The 21816-nt window shown below is 49.5% G+C and overlaps 1 protein-coding gene across 2 annotated transcripts in view; it reads left to right on the top strand.

The window, feature by feature from the left end:
• The first annotated feature begins 3844 nt into the window (after positions 1-3844).
• ACSL4 (acyl-CoA synthetase long chain family member 4) overlaps positions 3845-21816 on the top strand; it is an 89020-nt gene continuing 71048 nt past the window's right edge. The window contains exon 1 of one of the 2 annotated variants that reach the window (XM_075323934.1): positions 3845-4008. The gene's annotated coding sequence lies outside the window, so the exon portion shown is untranslated. The remainder of the gene's footprint in view (positions 4009-21816) is intronic. The other variant, XM_075323936.1, reaches the window with a different exon arrangement.

Raw genomic sequence — 21816 nt, 5'->3', positions numbered from 1 at the left:
CGCCAACATCTAATAGGGAAGGAAACCCCCTTGACGAGTTGTCGTTTAGGGTACATAGCCTTCCGGACCTCAGGGACGGAGCGCGCGGCCTCAGACGGGACGGTAGCGGACTCCTGCACCGATGTCAGCGGTGGGTCCTTGGCCCTAGGCTTGGAGGGGCCGGACCGATGAGCGGTACGCAAAGTCTCAGTGTCCCGTATCAAGTCCTGCGTAGCCACATGCCGCTCTACCAGGCCCACTAATTGGTCCAGGGTACTTGGGTCGCCTTGTCCTACCCACCGTTGAATGGTGACGGGTAAAGTGCGCACAAAACGATCAACTACTACCCTTTCCACCATTTGCGCCGGGCTCAGAGTGTCAGGCTGCAACCACTTCTTTACGAGATGCAACAAGTCATAGGCCTGGGAGCGTACGGGTTTGGCTTCTTCATAGAACCACTGATTTACCCGCTGAGCCCGTACATAGGTATTCACCCCCATCCGAGCAAGTATTTCGGCTTTCAGGGTCGCATATTCTAAGGCGTCCTCGGTACAGAGGTCCAGGTACGCTTTTTGGGGCTCCCCCGTCAGATAGGGCGACAATACCTCAGCCCACTGGGGGGGTCGGCAGCTTTTCCCGCTCGGCCACCCGCTCAAACACCGCCAGGAACGCTTCCACATCATCCCCCGGGGTCATCTTTTGCAATGCTTGTCTCACCGCTTTCCGGACGCTGCCGTCGTCACCCGGTCCCGGGGTTGTTTCTGCCGGTCCGGCACGGATCGACTTGGCCAGGAGAACCATCTGTTCTTGGTGCCTTTGTTCCTGCAATTTCATAGAGTGCTGCTGATGATCCAACGACCGGAGCAGGTGTGCATTGATCTGTTGCTGCTGCTTTAGTATTTCCTCCATGGCGTCGCCGGGTTTGGGCTGTAGTATAGCCGCTTGAATCCAGGACATGTGCTACCGGGTCACCAGAAATGGAAGCTACACCTCACCGGGCTGGCATGCCCGCATTCTCCACCATATGTGAGGTAGCGTGGTCGGCTGCGCAGCAGAAGACACGGGATCCAGGCACCAAGGGTCACAGCACACGGTTTAATATCCAAACAAAAGTCCACAACAGTACACATGTGCCTCTCCGGCAGAGAACTCAGGGAGTTGTGTTCACTCCTTCACACCCGCCCTTGTTCCTGTTTCCTTTTAACCCTTCCTTCAGCCTGTAGGGAAACAGCATTAACCCTGGAGTGGAGTTACTTTCTATCATGGAGTGAGCACAACCGGGGCGAGACATACCGGCCGTCATAGATAACCCCGGTCACAGTCTCACACATATTACAGGTGTATATAGGGGTGTAGTGATGTAATATATAGTGGTATAGTATATAGAGGTGTAGTTTATTACAGGTGTAGTGTATACTGATGTATATTACAGGTGTAGTATGTGGCGGGTGTAGTGATGTAGTATATGGGGATTGTGTGTGTATGTATACATTGTGTGTATGTGTATATATATTATACACGCACAGTATATATGCGTGTTTGTGTGTGTGTATATATATATATATATATATGCGTGTGTATATATATATATGTATGTATGTATGTGTAGAACCGAGGTAATTATATTAGTCCGGCCCTTTAAAACCATCCCAATTTCTCATGCGGCCCCATGGGAAAATTAATTGCCCACCCCTGTTATAGAGGGTGATGAGTGGGGGGCTGTCTGCTCCATCATATAGAGGGGATGAGCGGGGGGCTGTCTGCTCCATCTCATAGAGGGTGATGAGCGGGGGGCTGTCTGCTCCATCTCATAGAGGGGATGAGCATGGAGCTCTCTCCTCCATCTTATAGAGGGGGCTGAGCGGGGGGCTGTCTGCTCCATCTTATAGAGGGGATGAGCATGGCGCTCTCTCCTCTATCCTATAGAGGGGGCTGAGCGGGGGGCTGTCTGCTCCATCTTATAGAGGGGATGAGCAGGGGGCTGTCTGCTCCATCTTATAGAGGGGGCTGAGCGGGGGGCTATCTGCTCCATCTTATAGAGGGGGATGAGCAGGGGGCTGTCTGCTGCATCTTATAGAGGGGATGAGCAGGGGGCTGTCTACTCCATCTTATAGAGGGGGCTGAGCGGGGGGCTAGCTGCTCCATCTTATAGAGGGGGCTGAGCGGGGGGCTATCTGCTCCATCTTATAGAGGGTGATGAGCGGGGGGCTTTCCGCTTCATCTTATAGAGGGGATGAGCAGGGGGCTGTCTGCTCCATCTTATATAGGGGGCTGAGCGGGGGGCTGTCTGCTCCATCTTATAGAGGGGGCTGAGCGGGCGGCTGTCTGCGCCATCTTATAGTGGGGCTGAGTGGGGGGCTATCTGCTCCATCTTATAGAGAGGGCTGAGCGGGCGGCTGTCTGCTCCATCTTATAGAGGGGGCTGAGCGGGCGGCTGTCTGCTCCATCTTATAAAGGGGGCTGAGCGGGGGGCTGTCTGCTCCATCTTATAGAGGGGGCTGAGCGGGGGGCTGTCTGCTCCATCTTATAGAGGGGGCTGAGCGGGGGGCTGTCTGCTCCATCTTATAAAGGGGGCTGAGCGGGGGGCTGTCTGCTCCATCTTATAGAGGGGGCTGAGCGGGGGGCTGTCTGCTCCATCTTATAGAGGGGGCTGAGTGGGGGGCTGTCTGCTCCATCTTATAAAGGGGGCTGAGCGGGGGGCTGTCTGCTCCATCTTATAAAGGGGGCTGAGCGGGGGGCTGTCTGCTCCATCTTATAGTGGGGCTGAGTGGGGGGCTATCTGCTCCATCTTATAGAGAGGGCTGAGCGGGCGTCTGTCTGCTCCATCTTATAGAGGGGGCTGAGCGGGCGGCTGTCTGCTCCATCTTATAAAGGGGGCTGAGCGGGGGGCTGTCTGCTCCATCTTATAGAGGGGGCTGAGCGGGGGGCTGTCTGCTCCATCTTATAGAGGGGGCTGAGCGGGGGGCTGTCTGCTCCATCTTATAAAGGGGGCTGAGCGGGGGGCTGTCTGCTCCATCTTATAGAGGGGGCTGAGCGGGGGGCTGTCTGCTCCATCTTATAGAGGGGGCTGAGCGGGGGGCAGTCTGCTCCATCTTATAGAGGGGGCTGAGCGGGGGGCTGTCTGCTCCATCTTATAGAGGGGGATGAGTGGGGGGCTGTCTGCTTTAGCTTATACAGGGGGTCCCCCTCTGTTCCGTCCATATCCCCGATACATAATAATCATTGGTGGACACAGACAGAAAAGGGCCCTTGGGCAAAAACAAGATATTGGCCCTTTGCAGCTCAAAATCTCATCAAAATGCACAATTCCACTCCTGCTTTTGAGGTAGTAGTGCCCCCCTTACTTCTTGGGCCCGTGTGGCCGCTGGCCGCAGTTTGCACCAATATGTCCGCCCCTGAACTTCTGTTCCACTTTCATGTATCACGTAGACACTTGGTGACCCAGAATCGGTTTACAGCCATGTCTTCATGTTGTTGTATAGCGCTTAGTAAGGAGAATTCTGTTCTCCTGTGGAGCCATTTTCTTTTCCCTCACACTATTCTGAGCATCACCCACATCCACATCAGGACTCATTTTCCCCCCAATTACCACTAATGTGACCAGCTCACTCATGATGAGGTGACATGCTTTTAATATGATGCTGCTGCTCTATATATAGCAGAAATAACACGTAGAGGAAATGGCTCTTATTTTCGGGAGGCATGGGGCGGCACACGGCTCCTCACACCACCTCACTGCGCAACACGTCAGGCGACACTGCGCCTGCGCCAACTGGATTCCCCCTCAGTCGATGAACGATGGAAAAGGAAAAGGGCGGGTGATCGAGGGGAGGCGCTGATTGGCTGCCCCCTATCGAATCAGATGACGTGACCGCGGGTTTCCGGAGATTGAGGTTATTGTCGGTCATTTACCTGAGGAGGAGGAGGCGGCGGCTACAGAGATACTGGAGAGATTCCGAGTGACCGCCTAGAACAAGTGTCCTGCTGCTCCGGAGCCGTTATCTCCCCATCACCGGCAGGTCCGCACCGGTGAGTGATGTGCGCGCTCCAGCCAGACTCACCCGGCACGTGGGTGCTTCCGGCTGCAGTCAGGATGCTCCGAGCCCCACTCTAGTACACGGCGCTCCCGGGTGTGCTCCGAGCGAAGCGATACGCTGCGGGGCGGACGGGCACTAAGAGGAGAGCATGGAGGGCGGTTATGAGGGTGTCCCCTCACCCCTATCCCTTATGATGCTCTCCAACACCCCCCCCCCCTCACGATGCTGTCCCTCTTCCCCCCCCCCCCCCTCCCTCCTTACGATGCTGTCCCTCTCTCCCCCCCTCCTTACGATGCTGTCCCTCTCTTCCCCCCCCCCCCCCCCCCTCCTTACGATGCTGTCCCTCTCTTCCCCCCCCCCCCTCCTTACGATGCTGTCCCTCTCTTCCCCCCCCCCCCTCCTTACGATGCTGTCCCTCTCTTCCCCCCCCCCCCCTCCTTACGATGCTGTCCCTCTCTTCCCCCCCCCCTCCTTACGATGCTGTCCCTCTCTTCCACCCCCCCTCCTTACGATGCTGTCCCTCTCTTCCCCCCCCCCCTCCTTACGATGCTGTCCCTCTCTTCCCCCCCCCCCTCCTTACGATGCTGTCCCTCTCCCCCCCCCCCCCTCCTTACGATGCTGTCCCTCTCCCCCCCCCCCTCCTTACGATGCTGTCCCTCTCCCCCCCCCCTCCTCCTCACAATGCTGTCCCTCTCCCCTCCCCCCCTCCTTACGATGCTGTCCCTCTCCCCCCTCCCTCCTTACGATGCTGTCCCTCTTCCCCCCCCCCCTCCTCCTCACAATGCTGTCCCTCTCCCCTCCCCCCCTCCTTACGATGCTGTCCCTCTCCCCTCCCCCCCTCCTTACGATGCTGTCCCTCTCCCCTCCCCCCCTCCTTACGATGCTGTCCCTCTCCCCTCCCCCCCTCCTTACGATGCTGTCCCTCTCCCCTCCCCCCCTCCTTACGATGCTGTCCCTCTCCCCTCCCCCCCTCCTTACGATGCTGTCCCTCTCCCCCCCCCTCCTTACGATGCTGTCCCTCTCCCCCCCCTCTCCTTACGATGCTGTCCCTCTCCCCCCCCCTCCTTACGATGCTGTCCCTTTCTCCCCCCCTCCTTACGATGCTGTCCCTTTCTCCCCCCCCTCCTTACGATGCTGTCCCTTTCTCCCCCCCTCCTTACGATGCTGTCCCTTTCTCCCCCCCTCCTTACGATGCTGTCCCTTTCTCCCCCCCCCCTCCTTACGATGCTGTCCCTTTCTCCCCCCCTCCTTACGATGCTGTCCCTTTCCCCCCCCCCTCCTTACGATGCTGTCCCTTTCTCCCCCCCCCTACTTACGATGCTGTCCCTTTCTCCCCCCCTACTTACGATGCTGTCCCTTTCTCCCCCCCTACTTACGATGCTGTCCCTTTCTCCCCCCCTACTTACGATGCTGTCCCTTTCTCCCCCCCTACTTACGATGCTGTCCCTTTCTCCCCCCCTACTTACGATGCTGTCCCTTTCTCCCCCCCTACTTACGATGCTGTCCCTTTCTCCCCCCCTACTTACGATGCTGTCCCTTTCTCCCCCCCTCCTTACGATGCTGTCCCTCTCCCCCCCCCCCCTCCTTACGATGCTGTCCCTCTCCCCCCCCCCCCTCCTTACGATGCTGTCCCTCTCCCCCCTCTCCTTACGATGCTGTCCCTCTCCCCCCCCCCTCCTTACGATGCTGTCCCTTTCTCCCCCCCCCTCCTTACGATGCTGTCCCTTTCTCCCCCCCCCTACTTACGATGCTGTCCCTTTCTCCCCCCCCTCCTTACGATGCTGTCCCCTTTCTCCCCCCCCTCCTTACGATGCTGTCCCTTTCTCCCCCCCCTCCTTACGATGCTGTCCCTTTCTCCCCCCCCTCCTTACGATGCTGTCCCTTTCTCCCCCCCCTCCTTACGATGCTGTCCCTTTCTCCCCCCCCCTCCTTACGATGCTGTCCCTTTCTCCCCCCCCCTCCTTACGATGCTGTCCCTTTCTCCCCCCCTCCTTACGATGCTGTCCCTTTCTCCCCCCCCTCCTTACGATGCTGTCCCTTTCTCCCCCCCCTCCTTACGATGCTGTCCCTTTCTCCCCCCCCCCCTCCTTACGATGCTGTCCCTTTCTCCCCCCCCCCCTCCTTACGATGCTGTCCCTTTCTCCCCCCCCCTCCTTACGATGCTGTCCCTTTCCCCCCCTCCTCCTTACGATGCTGTCCCTTTCCCCCCCCTCCTCCTTACGATGCTGTCCCTTTCCCCCCCCTCCTCCTTACGATGCTGTCCCTTTCTCCCCCCCCCTCCTCCTTACGATGCTGTCCCTTTCCCCTCCCCTCCTCCTTACGATGCTGTCCCTTTCCCCCCCCTCCTCCTTACGATGCTGTCCCTTTCCCCCCCCTCCTCCTTACGATGCTGTCCCTTTCCCCCCCCTCCTCCTTACGATGCTGTCCCTTTCCCCCCCTCCTCCTTACGATGCTGTCCCTTTCCCCCCCCCTCCTCCTTACGATGCTGTCCCTTCCCCCCCCTCCTCCTTACGATGCTGTCCCTTCCCCCCCCTCCTCCTTACGATGCTGTCCCTTCCCCCCCCTCCTCCTTACGATGCTGTCCCTTCCCCCCCCACTCCTCGTTACGATGCTGTCCCTTCCCCCCCCCCTCCTCGTTACGATGCTGTCCCTTCCCCCCCCCCCTCCTCGTTACGATGCTGTCCCTTTCCCCCCTCCTCGTTACGATGCTGTCCCTTTCCCCCCCTCCTCCTTACGATGCTGTCCCTTTCTCTCCCCCCCTCCTCCTTACGATGCTGTCCCTTTCTCTTCCCCCCCCTCCTTACGATGCTGTCCCTTTCTCTTCCCCCCCCCCCCTCCTTACGATGCTGTCCCTTTCTCTCCCCCCCCCCTCCTTACGATGCTGTCCCTTTCTCTTCCCCCCCCCTCCTTACGATGCTGTCCCTTTCTCTTCTTCTCTTCCCCCCCCTCCTTACGATGCTGTCCCTTTCTCTTCCCCCCCCCCTCCTTACGATGCTGTCCCTTTCTCTTCCCCCCCCCCTCCTTACGATGCTGTCCCTTTCTCTTCCCCCCCTCCTTACGATGCTGTCCCTTTCTCTTCCCCCCCCTCCTTACGATGCTGTCCCTTTCTCTTCCCCCCCCCCTCCTTACGATGCTGTCCCTTTCTCTTCCCCCCCCCCCTCCTTACGATGCTGTCCCTTTCTCTTCCCCCCCCTCCTTACGATGCTGTCCCTTTCTCCCCCCCCCCTCCTTACGATGCTGTCCCTTCCCCCCCCCCCCTCCTTACGATGCTGTCCCTTTCTCTTCCCCCTCCCCCCTCCTCCTTACGATGCTGTCCCTTTGTCCCCCCCAGTGAGTATCCTTTACTTTACATATTAATGATCTACAAATACATAATCCTTAGTGGTGCGGTCCCGTTGCTGGAGATCTGTGTGCTAATAGCCAATTGAAGTAATAGCATTTTCATGGAGCACAATCCCCAGTAATGTGCCATGGTTAGATTTCTGAATAATTTCAGGGAGCAAAATTCACATTTTGTTTTTCTACTCTTATGAAAATGCTTCTAACGAGCAACTAGGATTCATAACCCAAAATTAGGGAGATGAGTGTATTCAGCATTGAGCACGGACCTGGCCTTTGCCTTAGTCATCAGACACCCTGTTATTCGCTGTTTTCTTGCGGACTGTAGTCTTCTGTTAGGATATCAGCAGATCTATAAGACAATAGTAATACTGTCTGAAGTTCCCTTCTGTTCTTAAGTTATTCCTGTCCTATTGGTGCACCACCATGGTCAAGGTAGGAAAGTCAGCCATCCACATGACACAGTCCACCAGCAGGGGCTTAAAGAAGTTGTCCAGTTACCAAAACCGATTTTTTTTTTTTTTTTTTTTTTATTTTTTCCTGATAAATCTTGCTAATATGTGCCCCTCAACACATCTATTATGTTTTTTTCAGCAAAATTAGCTTTTATTGTGCACTAGCAGCACACGGTCATTGCTGGCTCCAGCTCTGATGGGGTTAATCTCTCCTCTGACTTCCTGTGTTCAGTTCCTAAAAGTCCCAGAATTCTTTGTGGCTCTAGGGCGGTGTCTGGCTTATCTAACACACCCATTGTGTCTAATACACCCACTCTGCTCCCACCCAAACCCTCCTCCCTGCCTCTTCCCTGTGGATGCACTGAGATCAATCATACAGAGACAGCAGCAGCTCTACACAGCCAGGGGAAGAAAGTGTGTGTGTGTGTGTGTATATACAGTGTATGTGTGTATATACAGTGTGTGTGTGTATATATACAGTGTATGTGTTTCTGGGTTTATGGGTTTCTCCACAATATCAATCCGCTCACTGGCCTAAAATAAACTTACCAAAAGCAATAAAAAGTGCTCCCTGCTTCAGTTACCACCCCCCAGAAACCCAGCTTGTCAGAGGATTTTGCCTACTTATTTGCTCATGGATATATACTGTAGTTTTAGGACATGTTACATGTGCTCAGCAGACATGATTATTTTTCTTCTAGCAATCCTATCTGACTGCACAGGGTGGTCATGGGGCGCTGCACCTGCTTCTCTCAAAGCAGGAGTACCTATCATCCTATCTGTGCCCCTCGGTTGTGTTAATATATACAGCAGAACAAGTACCAGCAATAGATATTATTAAAGGGAACCTGTCAGGTCCCATATGTGCTCTAACCTAGAAGCAGGGTGATGTGTGGCCCAGAAACCCCTTCCTACCCATCACTGTGTTGTAATATTGTGTAATATGAATTTATAAAAAAAATAGTTTTATTACTCACATGTTCCCTATGTAAATGATCAGAGGGTTTAGTTCCCTGGGTGTCACATCGCCCTGTGGGTGTGATACCATGGATTTACATGAGCAACGTCACTGTCAGCTCCTTTAGATCCTGCGCGCTTATCATTCCCACAGCCTTCTTATCTGGATGTTTACTTGCCGGCTTTAGACGCGCTCTGCGCATGGTCGGAACCGCAGGAGTCTTGAGATCATGCGCAGTGAACTTGTGAAATCGACAAGCAAACACCCAGGTAAGAAGGCTGCTCAAATGCGGAATCTCCAGGAGCTGACGGTGATGTCGCTCATAAAAATCCATGGTATCACTCCCACAGAGGGCCTGATACCACGGAAAGCATGCAAACGCCCACGGGGCAAAGCGGTGCCCAGGGGATTAGACCCTCTGCTTATTTACATAGGGAACATGTAAGTTATAAAACGTGTTTTTTTTTTTTGTTTTTTTTGTTTTTTTTTATAGATTCATATTACAACACAGGGATGGGTAGGAAGGGGTTTCTAGGCCACACATCACCCTGCTTGTAGGTTTAGAATGCATAAGGGACCTGACATGTTCCCTTTAAAGGAAATCTGTCTGCAGGTTTTTGCTTTTTAATCTGAGACCAGAATAATGCTGGGGCAGAGATGCTGATCGCAGTGGTTTCACTTACTAGTTTGTATGCTGTAGTTTCCATACAATCAGTGCTTTATCAGTAGGAGATTATCATTGCTGGACTAGGTGGTGCATGCAATCCAGTCCATCTAATCTGAGTAACCCTATCCCCCACCACTGATTGGTAGCTTTTTAATAATTCATAGCGTACACAGCTGCTAATCATTGATGTGGGCGGGGTTATTGACAGCACTGATTGTATCAAAAGTACGTCATGCAGCCTAGTAAGTGACACATCACTGGTATCAGGCTCTGCCCCTTCATTATGCTGCTCTCCGATTACATGGCAAAAATCTGACCGTTTCCATTTTAATTATGATATAATAAGTTCTGGCGCACCGATGTGTTCTCCTGTCGGCTTTGCACTGTTGCCTATAGGGATCATAGAGTATTGGGAGGAGTCGCTAATGTCAGCAGTGCCTGGAGGAGAGGCCGCCATCGTAGGTATAAGCTAGCTGTCTGATGGCTCCTTATTAGTATGGCTGACCATGGACCGCTCATAGTTCAGCTGTGGGGGGCATCTAGCGTTAGAAGCTGCTATTCTGGATGGCCATTATGCCGCACTTACCAGCGATGGGCAAGACAGAAAGCGAGTGACTTATTCTGCTCATGCAGCTGGGTGACGAACGCGGACTACAAATGAATGAGCTGTAACCACATCCCCCTACAAAGCTCATTACTATTTGATGTAGCGCGGGTTGTCATTGATATCTCAGATGGCGCGTTTATCAGGTACCTTGCTCCCGGATGGCTTACACGTCGGATCCACCTTCTGGAAGGAGCTGGCGATGATGGGATGTAAGTAATGAAGAGTTTCTGATGTACACGAGTGCGGTGAGGATTGAACACTTGTTCAGCCATGTTGTGTCAATTCCGTTTTCCTTGAGCGCCTGTGTTACCAAATACTCACTGGTACATCTGATAATATCATCTGTAATCCACAAAGCCATTATCACTTATATGATATAACAAATTTATTGTGATTCCTTGGCATGGGCTGATAGAGCGGATCTCTACCCTCCAGGGCAGGATGTGAGCACTGTGGGCTGTGCGTGTGACGACGCCATGACTGACATTACAGGTATATGCGCACCCTGCAGTTTCAACTGCAACCAAAACTGCACCTTGTCCCAGAGTGTCTGGAAATGTGAACCCCCCCCCCCCCCCCAAAAAAAAAAACGCTTTTGATGATGTAGTTTTTTTTTTTTTTGTTTTTTTTGTGACAACACCGCGGGTTCAAAGGCACCCAAGTTTGGACACTCGGGAAATAAGGTGAAACTAAAGAAAAAAAAATAATAAAGCTAGCGTTATTTACTTACTGAGTCACCTGTACACTTCTCCCGCAGCCGCTCATTCTTCTTCCGGGGCCGCTCATTAGGTTCATGCATATTCACTACTTCCCCTGCCCACCGGCATATGATTGGATGCAGATGGCTCCCCAGAAATGTATGACAGCCTGTCTGCCGCTTTCGGTTACAGACCCGGTCTGTGGGTGTATGGTGTACAGTAAAAATAAATAAAAAAAATAACTGTGTGCGGTGTGCCCCCCCCCCCCCCACTCACTCAAATGTTGCAAGATAAAGTCAGACAGCTGGGGACTGGTATTCTCAGGCTCGGGAGACCCACATTATTGGGAGCCCTGCAGCCTAAAAATATCAGCCTGCAGCTGCCCAGGATTGTTGCTTCTATTAGTGCGAAAAACCCAGCAATTTACCCGGCTTTTTCTGATTGCCCTGGTGCGGTGGCAATCTGGGTAATGAGGGGTTAGTTTCAGATCACAGCAGACACTAAGCCCTAGATCAGTAATGGCAGGAGTCTGAGACACCCCCATCACTAATCTGTAAGTGAAGTGAAAAGAAATAAACACAAACATCTCAAAAATCCTTTATTTGAAATAAAATAAAATACAATGACCCTCTTTCACCCCTTTTTATTAACCCCAAAAACTTCCCTGCAGGTCCGACGTAATAACACGAGGTCCCACGACGATTCAGCTCTACTACATCCGAGGCTGGAGAGACCCGAAAACATGTCCGATCTCTCTAGGCTCTGGGAAACGCTGACAAGTGGGACCGGGCTGGTACCACAGACATCACTCAGTTCTTTAGTTGTATTTTATTTTCAGAGTGTCCGACCTTGGGTGACTTTGAACCTGCGAGGGTCCACCCATCTCTATTTTTTCACAAAAAAACACATCAAGTTCAGAATTAACAAATGCACCAAAAAACGCATCATTATTACAAGAGTGTGTTCTTTTTTTTTTTTTTTTTTTTTTTTTTTTTTAACATTTCCAGGCTCTCTATGACAAGGTGCAATTTTAGTTGCAGTTAAAACTGCAGCGTGTGCGTATAATGTCAGGCATGGCGTCGTCACACGCACAGCCTGCAGTCTTCACATCCTGCCCTGGAGGGTGGAGATTGTCCTCATCAATCTGGCCATTAGTGGGGTCTACCACTTTAGAAATATTAGTAGTAGAGACGTACAGGTGCTGACCCATTCTCTGGTAGCGAATTTCTGGGGAAAAGTGTTTTTTTTTTTTTTTTTTTTGCTCACATGATGAAATGTATGCTCCTAACATTGCCCATTTCTGCAGTGGGTCCAGTGGGCCCTGAATGTCATTGCTGTCCAGTCTGTAGTATTAATGGCTTCTTGACCCCAGCTGTTATCCATTATGTGATGCTTAGATTTATGTAGTGATGTAGTGTATAGCACATGCTGCAGAGAACCTCTCCAGAGTGTAATCGTAGTGGGGGCTCCACGTTTCTGAGCGTAGCACGCGGCTGTTGATGAATAGCCTGCAGCTGCCATTGCTCTCTGGCCCGTCACTCTTCTAAAGGGGAAGGTCGTGGTATACTGGGGTAAGTGGATTGCGTGAGTGTAACCACAATTTGTACTTCTAAAAAGTTACAATGTTTTGTCACAAACTGTCCGTGTCTAGATCAGTGAACGGTGCTTAAAACTGATAGGAATGTGAGGTTCCAGTCCTGTGTGTGCCTCCTTGTCATCGTCTGCGGATGTAACCGTGAGCCTCGTGTATCAGAACTGATCTCCATTACTACCAGTCAGAGCTTGGCTATTGCAATATAGACTTCGGTTACAATGGGGGTGGAAAACAGTCAGTGGGTACAGGAGACTGAACCGGTCACCAGCTGAGTGTCCTCCAGCTGAGCGGTGATGTCTGCCCTGTGGGGGCTGCACAGGTCCATGTGTCGGCCCTCCCTGCACCGTCCAGTCCCTAGTTGGAACCATGTGCAGAACGCAGCTGGGATGCCAACCAGCCGGAAATTCCAGGACAGTCTGAAAAAAATAAGACACTTATGTCTTGTTTTTGTTTTATTGTGCCACATGCATATAAAAAATGAGGCGTCCGTGATTTTTTTTTTTTTTTCTTTTTGAAGTTGGAAAAAACATCTACAGATTCTGACTGTAACTCATCACTTTACAATGAATGCAACTGATTTTCTTCCTTTCAGAACTGTGCGCTGTAGACAAATATCATATAATCATAATGAGATTTTTCCAGTGTGTCAGTATAAAATATTGTCTTTTTTTGATAAGCTATTCATTAAGTAAAAAGTCAGGTAGGCAACCGTGGGGGGCCGGCTTGTACCCCTGTAAGGGTCGAGTGCCTGTTGGGTGATTGCCTTTAGCTCTTTACATTCAGGCCTTTATCTGCAGCATGTGCACAGTAAAATGTGTCCACCCTTTGCCTACTACATTTAATGTTCTATAGTGCTGTCGCCATGTACAGGATCCCAGAAATCCCCTTGTAATTGTTGTTTTTCCAGCATTGTACAATGTCACACAAGTAATTTCATCTTCGGCCTGTAGGGTGCAGGAATTCTTCACATGGCCTGTACCTGAGTCATCTGATCAGTGTATTTTATTTCTACAGTCTTGATACAAATGGTATTTTGCCTCTTTTTACCATATTTCCTGAATTACAGATCTCCTTTCTACATACAAGAATCTAAGACTGACGGCACATTCTACCTTTCTAATGTGAACAGGTACAAACTGAACATGGAGCATAGTAACAAAAAGGAGACCGTTGCACCCTGTAGTGCTAAGATATGTGGAACAATGAATATGCGAATATAGACATGCATTACTGCTATGAAAAACATGGAAAAATTGATATACTTAGCACACAAAAAATGGCCAGTTTTATGTGAACCCTACGGCAAGGAAACCTTTTTGTTGGGTCCCTGCCTACTCTAAAGTCTCTTTTTGGGTTAAATATAACCCCCCCTCCAATTTCTGGGCGGACAGGAACCTGTGAATGCAGAATTAAAATCACCTGAGGCTGAAGAGCAGGAGTACTCAATCGGAAGGTGGGACTATAATCTAAGAATGACTGATGGCACATCCTAACTTTCTAATGTGAACAGGTACAAACTGAACATGAAACATTAGAGTATGCAGGGACCCAACAAAGAAAGGTTGCCATACCGTTGGCTGTTGGGCTCACATAAAGCTGGCCATTTTTGTGCTAAGTATCTCAGTTTTACATGTTTTTCATAGCAGTAATGCATGTCTATATTCCCATATTCATTGTTCCACATATCTTGGCACTGCAGAGTGCAACGGTCTCCTTTTTGTTACTTTCTACATACAGCCAGAAATCAAGTTATCCGGTAACCCAGTCCTGTATTAAATTATCCACCTTAAAGAAATATGGAGAAATTTGATTTTTACAGCAGCCTCTAAACAAACACGTCTTAACTAGTATCTTGGATCCAGCAGCTCTAGGAAATTCCCTTTTGTTAGCCATGTATGATAGGGCTGTAAAGTCCCCTGAGTTTTCTGTTCCTCCAGTGGTGGTAGATGGTCTTGGGTAATAAATCTGTGCAGTATAGATTCATAGCATGTCATAAATGTCAGACAAATCCGAGTCTCACCTCTGGGACCTGCGCTGTTGTGGAGGCTTAGGGTTTCCCAACCCACATGGTGAGGCGGCATCTGCACTTAGATGGGCATAGGCGGATTATAATGAGCGCAACGTGGGCTACTGCCTATGGCCCGAGACTCCAGGGGACCCAACACTGTTTTGTGGGGCAACATGTACTTTCCTCCCTCCGGTTCCCTGGCGCAGGTCTACAGGCATGCAGTATTCCTGGAGCTACACTGCCGGCAATACAGAAAGGGCCTCGTTTTCTACACCGCCCGGGCTCTGGCTATTCATAGTCTGCCCCCTGCAGGTGGGCAATGGTTGGCGAGGTGGCTGGATGAGAATATCCATCTTCACTTTTATGGTTGTTATAGAAGCAATAGAGAAAGTTTGTGCTAGAAGTACTATAGCTTTTTAATACTTCTCGAGAAAGGAGCAATTTGAGGCATTTGAAACAAGCTGGGTTCCTAGATAATAAGCTGTAAACTACAGAATGATAAATCCCTGTAGAAGGTTTGTGACCAGATGCATCTTGCAAAGTTGCTTGTTTTTTCAAGTGTTTTGCCTTTTTAGCCAATTGATTAGAAGACTTATTTTTAAATTTTGTAAATAATTGATAGGCGAAATATTCATCTCCCAACCACACCATTCAACATTACGCAACTGAATGTCCTGCCCCGGTGTGTGGCCTGCTGGACGGCCAATAACTAGCTATACATGTGGCGCACATGAATGCCTTGCACTAATGGACCTGCCACCGCCAGATTTCTCACGTTCGGTCACACTGCCCCTTTGCTGTCGCTCGGTGACCTGTTCAAGCCACTGTTTAGTGAACAATGTGGTTATTCCTCCTGGAAGGCTCTATATGATGGATCGTTGCGTATAATGAGATCATTATTATTCTGGCTTCCCTTTAGCACCCGGAAAATATTTACAGAATATATTTCCGGCCGGACCTTCATAACCTCTGCAGCATTCGGACTCCAGCCGTCGCTGTTCCTAGGAATGCTAATCGGGTCTTGTAATTGCATAATTCTCCATTAAAATCTGTTTTTATACCTAGTTTTCCATTACACCGGGGCGTGAATACTTCCTGTCACTGTGTTTTGCACACAGGAGCCTTCCTGCTAGTGGAGGGCATGATAAAACGGCTTCAGAAAATTGAGCAATGCACATTAATATGTAAATTGTCCCTGCTCTATGCAGCCCAGGAGGTAAGTGGTTAGTAGTGGCTCTGGTTTGTGGTGGAGGAACGCCTCCTGATGTGCTTGTGCGTGTGGTGTACACAGCTCTGAAGCTTTTCCAGTTCACCATGCTTGGTCTTGTATAATTGCTGTGACATTAAGACATCACAAGACACAGCTTTTACTCGTTACATTTAGAAAGGAAACTAGGATGGAGATAGATATATTAGGAATTTTTACTAAAGCCGTTATTTTTCATTTCTCCAAAGAGGTGCCAGGGAAAAAGAATCTCAATCCTGACTACCACTAGTTTTTTTTTTTTTTTTGTTTTTTTTAACTTTCATTCACTGTACATACATGGTTACATAGGTTGAAAAAAGAACTAGGTCAATCTACTCTAACCTTCCTCCACCAATTCTACATTTGGTCACTAAGTCAGTTATAGCAGACAATGTTGTGTGTAGTGAGGAAATCATCCAGCCCTTTTTTAAAAGCTGTTATAGTATCTGCCATTACTACCTCTTGTGGTAGGGCATTCCACAGTCTGACTGCTCTAACTGTAAAGAACCCTTTCCTATTTAGGTGTCGGAATCGCTTTTCTTCCATTCGCAGTGAGTGCCCCCTGGTCCTTAGTATTGTCTTTCGAAGGAATAAGTCACGGGTGTCAGTGGTTAGCACTGCAGCCTTGCAGCGCTGAGGTCCTGGGTTCAAATCCCACTATTGACACAATCTGCGAGGAGTTTGTATGTTCTCCCCGTGTTTGCGTGGGTTTTCTCCAGGTACTCTGGTTTCCTCCCACACTCCAAAGACATACAGATAGGGACTCTAGATTGTGAGCCCCAATGGGGACAGTGTTGCCAATGTATGTAAAGCGCTGTGGAATTAATAGCGCTATATAAATGAATAAAATTATGTGGCAGGCCTTTATATTGACCACACAAGTATTTATAAAGTAAATGAGGTTTCCTCTGAGATGTCTTTTTTCTAAGCTAAACAAATCCAACTTTCTCAACCTCTCATCATATGTGAGGCCTCCATTCCTTGCAATAGTCTAGTTGCTTTTCAACTCACTAACTTCTGAGAATGTTTGTTTTTTTTTTTTTTTTTTTAAATGTGGAGCCCAATACTGGACCCCATATTCCAGATGTGGCCTTACAAGTGACTTATAGAGGGGTAACAATACATTGGGAGCCCTGTAGCATAGGAATTTTTCATCCAGAAGTGTCGTGTCCTAAATGGTCCCCATAGTGTTGTCATCAAACTTTGCATAAATCAATAGTACAAGTGAATACAGTATTACAGTTTATCAAGAATCCCCCCCCCCCCCCTTTCCTCGCCCCCATTTTCACCTAGAGTAAGACTTATCTCCACCTTGTGTCAGACACTTCAGATTCATTAAAGGGTTTTTTTTTTTTTTTTTTTAATCAATAGGTCTTGGAATATTTTTTTTTGCAATTTGATGTGTTTTAATAACAATGTTCCTGTGCTGAGATCTTATATCCTGGTTCCGAAGGGCATTGTTCACAGGCATTGTTCACAATGAAGCACTCTTCAGTGTGGGAAGTGGCCAAAAGACATCCACTGCTATGCCTTTCTGTGACTCTTCTTTGTCTCTGTGTCTCTATACAACCTGCTGGTAACACTCTAAGCTCAGTGGTCACTTTTGTCTGAGAACATCCTACTTGAAGCCACACAATGGCGAGGTAATGATGATCTATTGTTAAGTGTTGTCTTGGTCTCATGATGTCTAAAGGTAGTGTCACACATAGCGACGCAGCAGCGATCACGACCAGCGATCTGACCTTATCAGGATCGCTGCTGCGTCGTTACATGGTCGCTGGTGAGCTGTAAAACAAGCAGATCTCACCAGCGACCAGCCCCCAGCCAGCAGCGACGCGTGGAAGCGTAACTAAGGTAAATATCGGGTAACCAAGGAAAGCACTTCTCTTGGTTACCCGATTTTTACCTTAGTTACTAGCGTCCGCCACTCTCACGCTGCCAGTGCCGGCTCCCTGTTCCCTGCACTCCTAGCCAGAGTACACATCGGGTTAATTACCCGATGTGTACTCCAGCTACGTGTGCAGGGAGCAGGGAGCTGGTACTGGCAGCGTGAGAGCGGCGGACGCTAGTAACTAAGGTAAATATTGGGTAACCAAGGAAAGGGCTTCTTGGTTACCCGATGTTTACCGTGGTTACAGCTTACCGCAGGCTGCCAGACGCCGGCTCCTTGCTCACTTCAGTTCGTCGCGCTCTCACTGTCACACACAGTGATGTGTGCTTCACAGCGGGAGAGCAACGTCCAAAAAATGAAGCAGGACATTTAGCATCGACTGGCGACCTCACAACAGGGGCCAGGTCATTGCTGGATGTCACACACAACGACGGGACGTCGCTGCTACGTCACAGAAAATGGTGACTTAGCAGTGACGTCGTTGTCTTCGTCGCTATGTGTGACACCACCTTAAATGTGAGCAGCATGATGAGGACGACTGATAAATACAAAGTTTAATTTCTCCCCAAAATTTATTGGGTGACTCGTGGATCAAACACTTGTGAATTTTGCCATTAAGCTCATGATTAGAGAACAGCAAATTGTACAAAAAAATACTGAAACATTGAACAGTTGGACATGTGCATCCAAAAGTTTAGAGGTCACCATTCACCTGTAAAGGTCAGAGGGCATTTTAGGATCATCCTGAGATTTCACCCGAAAGCCAAATATCCTGAACTTTTTGTGAGTGGTGTAGATTACCGTATATACTATACAACTCTCCAGGAAAAAACAAAACACCTTTTTGGGGTTTTGTGCTGCACATTAGAAGCACTTTCTGGTTTACACAGATTAATGTCAGAGTTTGGGTAAAAGCAATAAGAGATATCAATAAAAGTCAGATGAAAGCAGGTCTGGAGACCCTCCAAGATCTGTGCATCACTGGACGCTCTGTGAATAAGATGTTAGCGATGCATTGATTTTCAATTTTCAAGTAAGGGTACCTTCACACTTAGCGATGCAGCAGCGATCCGACCAGCGATCTGACCTGGTCAGGATCGCTGCTGCATCGCTACATGGTCGCTGGTGAGCTGTCAAACAGGCAGATCTCACCAGCGACCAGTGAACAGCCCCCAGCCAGCAGCGACGCGCAAGCGACGCTGCGCTTGCACGGAGCCGCCGTCTGGAAGCTGCGGAGACTGGTAACTAAGGTAAACATCGGGTATGGTTACCCGATGTTTACATTAGTTACCAGCGCACACCGCTTAGCTGTGTGTGCAGGGAGCCGCGCACACTGCTTAGCGCTGGCTCCTTGCTCTCCTAGCTGCTGTACACATCGGGTTAATTAACCCGATGTGTAATGCAGCTACATGTGCAGGGAGCAGGGAGCCGCGCACACTGCTTAGCGCTGGCTCCTTGCTCTCCTAGCTGCTGTACACATCGGGTTAATTAACCCGATGTGTACAGCAGCTACATGTGCAGAGAGCCGGAGCCGGCAGCACAGGCAGCGTGAGAGCAGCGGAGGCTGGTAACTAAGGTAAATATCGGGTAACCACCTTGGTTACCCGATGTTTATCTTGGTTACAAGCTTACCTCAGCTGTCAGACGCCGGCTCCTGCTCCCTGCTCGCTTCATTTGTCGCTCTCTCGCTGTCACACACAGCGATCTGTGTGTCACAGCAGGAGAGCGCCTTTGAAGAAAACGAACCAGGGCTGTGTGTAACGAGCAGCGATCTCGCAGCAGGGGCCAGATCGCTGCTCAGTGTCACACACAGCGAGATCGCTAATGAGGTCACTGCTGCGTCACAAAAAGCGTGACTCAGCAGCGATCTCGGCAGCGAGCTCGCTGTGTGTGAAGCACCCCTAAGTGCTCGTTTGTGTCCACACTTAAAGCACCATATTCTGTTTATTTATTATTTTCTTCCCTTTGGCAAAAGTTTGTTTTGCAGCAATGAAGGGAGAATTTTTAAAATTTCACCAGAAAGCTTTGAAAATAAATAAACGGCTAAGATATTCTCAATCATTGGAGGTTGTTTAAAGAGGACCTGTCACTTAGTATACAAAATAAATATTACATTAAATACTTGGTAAAAATTTCTGAGCTCGCTTAATTTGGCTTTTTTTTCCCATTTTTACACTGCAGAACTCTTACAAAGTTTTATATATATATATATATATATATATATATATATATATATATATATATATATATATATATATATATATATATATATATATATATATATATATATATATATATATATATATATATATATATATATATATATATATATATATATATATATATATATATATATATATATATATATATATGTACTTCTCACATAGCGAGATTGCTGCTGAGTCACGGTTTTTGTGACGCACCAGTGACCTCATTAGTGATCTCACTGTGTGTGACACTGAGCAGCGATCTGGCCCCTGCTGTGAAATCGCTGCTCATTACACACAGTACTGGTTCATTTTTTGGACGTTGCTCTCCCGCTGTGAAGCACACATCGCTGTGTGTGACAGCAAGAGAGCAATGATCTGAATGTGCAGGGAGCCGGCGTCTGGCAGCCTGCGGTAAGCTGTAACCAAGGTAAATATCGGGTAACCAAGCAAAGTACTTTGCTTGGTTACCTGATATTTACCTTGGTTACTAGCGTTCGCCGCTCTCAGGCTGCCAATGCCGGCTCCCTGCACTAGTAGCCGGAGTACACATCGGGTAAATAAGCAAAGCGGTTTGCTTATTAACCCGATATGTACTCTGGCTAGGAGTTCAGGGAGCCAGCGCTAAGCGGTGTGCGCTGGTAACCAAGGTAAATATCGGGTAACCAAGCGCTTGGTTACCCGATATTTACCTTAGTTACCAAGCGCAGCATCGCTTTCACGCGTCGCTGGGGGCTGGTCACTGGTCGCTGGTGAGATCTGCCTGATTGACAGCTCACCAGCGACCATGTAGTGACACACCAGCGATCCTGAGCAGGTCAGATCGCTGGTGGGATCGCTTAAGCGGCACTAAAGTGTGACGGTACCCTTATTTCCAGGCTCCCGGCTTGTTTGTTCTAGTAATCAGCAGAGGTCTTATCGTTCTGCTTCCACTTATCGCACATTGATTAGCGTACCTTAGCATTATGCCATCAGTGTCTTAATTTTGGAACCTCCTTTAGGCTATGTTCACACTGGGTGTTTTTGCAGCGTGTTTTAGCTGCAGATTTGCTTTAGTTTTATGCAAATCCATGCTAATAAAACGCTGCTTTTTACAGTCCCAGCAATGTCTGAGATTTCTGAAATCACACACACACACCCACACACACACACACCCACACACACACACACACACACACACACACACACACACACACACACACACACACACACACACACACACACACACACCTTCCTTCAGGATTTTCCTGACTGTTTTGTGAACCACCTCCGGTTTTGGTGTTATGAAATGAATGAACATGTCAGTTCTTTTCAGCGCATTTGCCACGATTTTTCACCCTACTGACAGGTGGACTCGCAGATACCCTGAATCTGTGATTGGTTATAGTCAGACGCGCCCCCACCCTGAGTGTCGGCATCTGACTGCAACCAATCGCAGGCCCAATCTGCGGGTCTAGTGTAGAGAATGAGTGAACAGTGCATTCAGCGGTGACGTTACTCAGACTATTCCCGGTCTCAGGTATCGCCAGCTGTGACCGGGAATCACCTGAGTAAAGTGACCGCTGATCGTGCGACTCATTGATTCTCTGGAGCTCACAGCGGGCAGTCCTGTTCTATGGCCGCTCGCTGCCATCTTCAGATGTATCAGAGCTGAATCGTTGTGGTACCTTGTGTGGATTAAGGGTACCTTCACACTTAGCGATGCAGCAGCGATCTGACCTGGTCAGGATCGCTGCTGCATCGCTACATGGTCGCTGGTGAGCTGTCAAACAGGCAGATCTCACCAGCGACCAGTGAACAGCCCCCAGCCAGCAGCGACGTGCAAGCGACGCTGCGCTTGCACGGAGCCGCCGTCTGGAAGCTGCGGAGACTGGTAACTAAGGTAAACATCGGGTATGGTTACCCGATGTTTACATTAGTTACCAGCGCACACCGCTTAGCTGTGTGTGCAGGCAGCAGGGAGCCGCGCACACTGAGCGCTGGCTCCTTGCTCTCCTAGCTGCTGTACACATCGGGTTAATTAACCCGATGTGTAATGCAGCTGCATGTGCAGAGAGCAGGGAGCCGCGCACACTGCTTAGCGCTGGCTCCTTGCTCTCCTAGCTGCTGTACACATCGGGTTAATTAACC

This window comes from Anomaloglossus baeobatrachus, chromosome 9 (genome assembly GCF_048569485.1).
Source record: "Anomaloglossus baeobatrachus isolate aAnoBae1 chromosome 9, aAnoBae1.hap1, whole genome shotgun sequence".
Lineage (NCBI taxonomy): Eukaryota > Metazoa > Chordata > Amphibia > Anura > Aromobatidae > Anomaloglossus > Anomaloglossus baeobatrachus.
This window is presented reverse-complemented; position numbering and strand designations above follow the sequence as displayed.